The sequence below is a fragment of the Amblyomma americanum genome, chromosome 10 (genome assembly GCF_052857255.1).
Source record: "Amblyomma americanum isolate KBUSLIRL-KWMA chromosome 10, ASM5285725v1, whole genome shotgun sequence".
Classification (NCBI taxonomy): Eukaryota; Metazoa; Arthropoda; class Arachnida; order Ixodida; family Ixodidae; genus Amblyomma; species Amblyomma americanum.
In genome coordinates, this window is record NC_135506.1 from 24986569 (window position 1) to 24992815 (window position 6247).

The 6247-nt window shown below is 44.0% G+C and overlaps 1 long non-coding RNA gene across 1 annotated transcript; it reads right to left on the reverse strand.

Moving 5' to 3' along the window:
* Positions 1 to 408: 408 nt before the first annotated feature.
* Positions 409 to 4046, reverse strand: LOC144106821 (uncharacterized). Its single transcript, XR_013309123.1, has 3 exons — positions 3755 to 4046; positions 2115 to 2292; positions 409 to 575 (listed from the first exon to the last, which is right to left on the reverse strand). It is a non-coding gene; the product is annotated as an uncharacterized LOC144106821 (long non-coding RNA).
* Between the last annotated feature and the right edge of the window lie 2201 nt (positions 4047 to 6247).

Sequence of the window (6247 nt, forward strand, 5' to 3'; positions counted from 1 at the left end):
TAAACGTCACTCTGAGCGGATTTAGTATTTTGGGTAGTAATGAAGAGAGTCCGGATGCTACGAAAATCAGATACAACGAACGGTATTGCGCGCAACCGCCAGGTTCCTTGTATAAGTGGGCTCGACAAGAAACAAATACAAACGGATACCCATATGGCAGTAACTCATGCAGTTGTCAATCCCGAAGTTGTCTTTCGGAGAGCGTTATTAGGTCAATCGTCAGAAACGCGTTGAGCACGGGTATTTCGTGCGTTTGCTGAGAAAAGACCAGTTTCATGTCAACTATTGTTAGCTATCACAAAAACAACGGCATTTCCCACCCTGTGAATGCCCAAACACAGGGTTGTGGCATAATACACGGCTCGGAAGCAAGTCACTGACAGATACGACAGGCATTGTTTGAAACGGCCGGCTTTATTATTCCAATTTGCCTTTCCACACACAGTCGAGATAATTATAATTCTACGCTACCTCCTCTCTATTGATAGATGTCTGTGGCTAATCGGATGTTGGCAGCTGGTTGGGCTCTGGAAACACGCAATAAGTGCTTCCGTTATATCTCGTGTGGCAAATTCCTAGGGAGAGATGAGCGAAATGTAGGCATTCATTTAAATATTTCTTAAAATTAAGGCAAACACCCTAATCACACAAGCTCTCTTCTCTTCGTTCTCACCCCGTCTATACAGAGACAAACACCGGGGCTCTTATAAGAACATTTCAGGCAAAACAAATGTTATCGTACTCAACATTCGCAGGAAACGGTTGACCATCGTTCCTCATCCATGTTCAATATGCAGCGACACCTTTACATAGAACTTTCTCGCGGTAAGTTGCATCGCTTTCGTCATAATATGTCGTAATCGACAACTTCTACCTGCACGTACTGCCCAATGAACGTCTTATTCGGATGGGTCGGAAAGTAGGTGGTTTCATGAAGTAAGGGGACCAGATGAGAAGATTTTTGCCTAGCCCCTCGTCATCACGCTCGAAAGCTTTAACGTGCTCCGTAAACTTGAGAAACAGCCCGAAAAGTGCCTTTGTAACAGCCTTGTTAGCATATGACGTTATAAGTTAAAAAAAAGAAGTAAACTCAGGTGCACCTCCCTCTCAGCCAGCAACGTACCTATTATGACTTAGACGGTAACAATTTAGATGCAGTCTTGTCATATAAGTATCTCGCCACTCACGTCATGCGCATCTACTCTTTCCTGGAAAACGCGCATAAAATACATCGTAAACAAAGCCAATCACATGCTTGAGTACCTCAAATGCCACATTCATTCAGTCACTAGCAGGAAGCTGTTTTTTACAGCACAGTCATTCGCTCGCACTCAGAACACGCATCATCAATATTGCACCTGAGCGCTGAAGTCATTATGAACCAGATATAAATTATTCGTAATAGGTCCGCACGTTTCACTGTAACCAACTTTCAGTTAACTGCAACTGAATGTGCGATAAAAATTTATCCTAGAATTACCACTGAAGTGACTACCACGCCTGTGCGTCTTTGGTAGTTTTTTATCACAAAACACTGCATGACCAATTACTCGTTCCGCCCGCACATACAGGTGTCCCAGCTTAAGATAACCAAGCTTTTAAAAGAAGGAGAATCCTATAGCCACATGAAACCAACTGTGGGCTGTTGAGTCGCGTGGCCAAGGCTGCAGTATTTTTCCTTCGCCAAAGTTAATTAATTAGTAAAGACAAATTACCTAACTATTCATTTTTGTTATACGCAACGCAAATACACCCGAAAGTAGGAAGTTGGACCGCCGCCGACGTGAAGTTGGCGGAGCTCCGTACGCGACACACGGAGGTCGTGGGTTTGGATCCCACTGGCGTCATGGGGTTGCCTGTTCTTCTAGTTTCTAACTAATTGCTATTCAGTCTAAATTATTAGGCTACTAATTTTTCATTGATAAACACCCAGAATCTAAAAAAGGTATCCTAGTTTAGGTTTCAGTGATTACTGGCTCCCTTCAGATCCGTGTCATAAGGAGCCTCTGATTTCCGTATCGCCTCCACCCCCCTCCCCCATCCCCCTCCGCTTGAGTAAGAAATCAACAAGCGTGACAACCCTGAATACAAGAAAGTAGAAAAACTGCACATACCGAAACCTATGCAGGGGCAGTGTTGATAGACACGGTTCCCCGTATATATGTTTGAGCAAGGTTTTCCAGTTGTCCTGACGTAGGACTCGCATTCTTGTCTGCCGTCTTTACGTTTCATGCAGCAAAGATTTTCTCCGCATTCGCTTGAAGCCGAACAACTCTCGCACTTTTTTTTAGACTGCACGGACGAAAACAAAAGCATTTGAAAAGTGCATACTTCCTTCTCCCCGCACCCACGTTGGTGAATTGTTGGTGAATTACCAGGTACCTTGTTTTTAAGCATGAAATAATTGTAGCTCCCATTCTAGAGAGGAGAGACTTTAATGAATACGCGAGAGGTAAGCCTGGTTGCTATAGCCTACCATGCTACACCAGGTGAGGGTGAAGGAAGAGAAGAAGATAAGAGTAGAAGAGGGTGAAAAAGAGAGGAAAAGGAAAAAAAAGAAAAGGTGAAAGGTGATATCAAGCATGCTCAACATTCATGCACTCATAAACACACATGATTGATATCAAAGGGTCTTCACCAAACCAGTGTCTAAAGGAATTTTTTGAAAATTGTGCAGTCTTACGTGAATCTCTCCATACAATTACTATGCCAACTTGCATGTGAAAGTTCAGATCAGTTTCAAACGTCTCGTTGCGGTTTAGCATGCGACGATTATTCAGCGTGCTCTCGCATTTTACAGCCCTCAAAAAGCAGCACCAGTAGTCATAGCGAAAGCGGCTCCACTGAAAAGTAGACGCTACCACGAAGGGCAACAAAAAACTTCGAGATCACTGCGGCGACCCGCATTGGAAAAAATGCGAAAGCATTGCTTCTATGTATATACACGCAGTGACGTCAGCGGATCCGACGTCATACAATTTTCTAGAATGCTGTTTTTTTCCACGACGCCAGTAGGCTTTCTATTCATTTTTATTTTATTTTTTACTTTTCATTTTTCTTTCATTTATTTTAGTTTTAACGTCCAGGCGCTGTGTTGACGCCATGGCTGTTTTGACATCCAGGCAGTATGTCGACGTCCGTGGCTGTTTTAACGTCCAGATGTAATTTCCGCGTAAAATTACCCTACTGAAAAATGCATATAGGTTTGAATGGGTCAGCAAATAGGATTATGGAACATTTGGTTTGGCTTTATAGGATGGACTTCCCCAAAGTGGCTCAGTCAATGAGGGACGTCGTAGTGGAGCGCTCCGGATAATTTCGATCACCTGAGGTTCTTAACGAGCACTAACAACGCAGAGTACACGAGCCTTTCACTTTTTGTCTCCATCGAAGTGCTACCGTAGCGGGCGGGTTCGAACCCACGACTTGCATGCACTATGTGATGTAAGTGCACGGTAATTAATCACGGGTAATCGAAGTTATACGGAGACCTCCACTAAGGAGTCTCTGAAAGGCTTAATCGCTTTGGAAGCTTCATCCTATAATGTTAAACGAAATGTGCCATAATCCTATTTGTCGACCTATTCAAACCTGTACACATTTTTTCAATAGGGTAATTACCTAATCGCAACACATCGACCAAATTTTCCCACAGTGAGATCTCATCACACGCTAACGACACAATCATGCGGAGAAGCTTTTGATGACGCGACATTGTCATATAATGCTTTCGCATTAGCAATAGCCAACTTACTCCAGCATATTCTGATGGTGCCACTGATAGCAGCACTGCAGCCTCGCATAGGTGAACCAAAATAACAACCAGGGGGAATAGGACAAAAGTCGAAGTCCTCATGGTCACTGAGGCACGCTGTAACTCTTCCCTCTTCTTGGACGGCACAGAGCTTCTTGTGTGCCTGCTCGCACAGCGGCAGTATATATAGCCGACCACTTGATATCATCCTGCTAAGCGTCCTGACAGCACACGTGGCGCTGTTAATGACGTAGCAATCAGTGCCATGCGTCCGCTCTCAAAAACAGTTTTAAACCGTGAACTTTAATATGCGTTTCTGGGTGCACGCAATTCGGGCGCTTCATTATGCATGGTTTCCACTAACTCACCCATTTATATGCGTGCGCCTTTGATGCGCATGCATCCGTAGAAATGAAAAAAGAGAATTTATGATGAACAATTTATTTCTGCGAGCACCAGTGCAACGCAATTGATCATTTTGATCATCTCCCCGCGGTTGCTCAGTAGCTCGGTGCCATGTTTTTCAGTAAATTAATGAACGTGGCAAGAAACCGAAGCCAAGTTGATCCTGGCAGCGGATGTATTAATAATAGACGCGTTTAGCGGGTCCGATACGTACTAGCGTCGAGGCATAGCGGTCTACCGAACGCCGGCTGCGCACGAGTATTGGCATCAGAAGAGCCAGGCTCGGCCACAGCGCATGCGCAGCCGGCATGCGCATGCACAGTTCGACGTTAGTACCTTCCGACTGCATGTGCTAAAGGCCTATAATAGCTCTCACTCTATAATGTATGGCGCGAGTTAAAAGGAGCCAAGTGAAGACACAGGGGGCATGCTCGCGGGAATGTTTGTAATGCATCCACCCATGCTCGCTTCTTATCTCGCAGAAACCAGCCGAAAGAAGTCAGTATCGGCAGCATTAGAAGTGGATTACACTTACCGCGCCCTAGACTTTTTCATGTGTCGCAATAAATTGTTCGAAGCGCTCTAAATATTCTTTGTCATGGTTGCTTAATATGCATTCTCTATGTCTGGTTTTTCGTGAATTCACGGCAATGGGAATTTCCACATCGCAGGCTGTTCTCGAGAAATGATGTTAAACTCGCTGTTCAGGAGAATTTTCTTTACTCTGACAGACATTGCGTACTATAATATGCTCCGAGCGCAGATGGCGGAGGACGTGTGTTTTGTTAAAAAAGGGAAACATTTGCTGTCGGAACACAGCAACGGGCATGACCACGATTGCATTTCGCGAAAGGCAATTCTTGAGGATGTGCAGTTACAGTTGCAATGAGGACGGCGCAAAGTAATGACAAGAGCCCATAAAGCTCGGAGTTCGTTCTTTCGTATGGCCAAAAATAAAAAAAAACTGATCCTCAGCAACAAGGTGCAACAACTGCAACAAGGTGCAAGCAGCTTCATTGTACAAATGCAGTCTTCATCTCTCTTACTCAGCAATGCAAAAAAAAAACCTTAGTAACGTTTCCTTAAATATAATGATACGTTCGAGTATAAGCTCGAACCGGAAGAAAACAAAGTATGCCCCGCTAGCTTATGAAAAATTTGTTTTTTGGGAAAGGAAATGGCGCAATATCTGTCTTACATCTCGGCCGGCACCTGAACCGCGCCGTAAGAGAAGGGATGAAGGAGGAGTGAAAGAAGAAAGGAAGAAAGAGGTGCCGTAGTGGAGGGCTCCGGAATAATTTCGACCACCTGGGGATCTTTAACGTGCACTGACATCGCACAGCACACGGGCGCCTTAGCGTTTTTCCTTTATAAAAACGCAGCCGCCGCGGTCGGGTTCGAACCCGGGAACTCCGGATCAGTAGTCGAGCGCCCTAACCACTGAGCCACTGCTGCGGGACAATGTTCCCCAGGTGGTCTAAATTATTCCGGAGGCCTCCACTACGGCACCTCTTTCTTTCTTTTCTTCCTTCTTCCTTCCTTCCTTCCTTCCTTCCTTCCTTCCTTCCTTCCTTCCTTCCTTCCTTCTTTCTTTCTTTCCTTCTTTCTTTCTTTCTTTCTTTCTTTCTTTCCTTCCTTCCTTCCTTCCTTCCTTCTTTCTTTCTTTCTTTCCTTCTTTCTTTCTCTCTTCCTTTCTTCCTTTCTTTCTTTCTTCCTTTCTTTCCTTCCTTCCTTCTTTCTTTTTTTCTTCCTTTCTTTCTTTCCTTCTTTCTTTCCTTCTTCCTTTCTTTCTTTCTTTCCTTCTTTCTTTCCTTCTTCCTTTCTTCCTTTCTTTCTTTCCTTCCTTCTTTCTTTCTTTCTTTCTTTCTTTCTTCTTCCTTTCTTTCCTTCTTTCCTTCTTTCTTTCTTTCTTCCTTTCTTCCTTTCTTTCCTTCCTTCTTTCTTTCTTTCTTTCTTTCTTTCTTTCTTCCTTCCTTTCTTTCCTTCTTTCTTTCTTTCCTTCCTTCTTTCCTTCTTTCTTCCCTTCTTTCTTTCTTCCTTTCTATCTTTCTTCCTCTCTTTCTTTCTTTCTTTCCTTCCTTCTTTCCT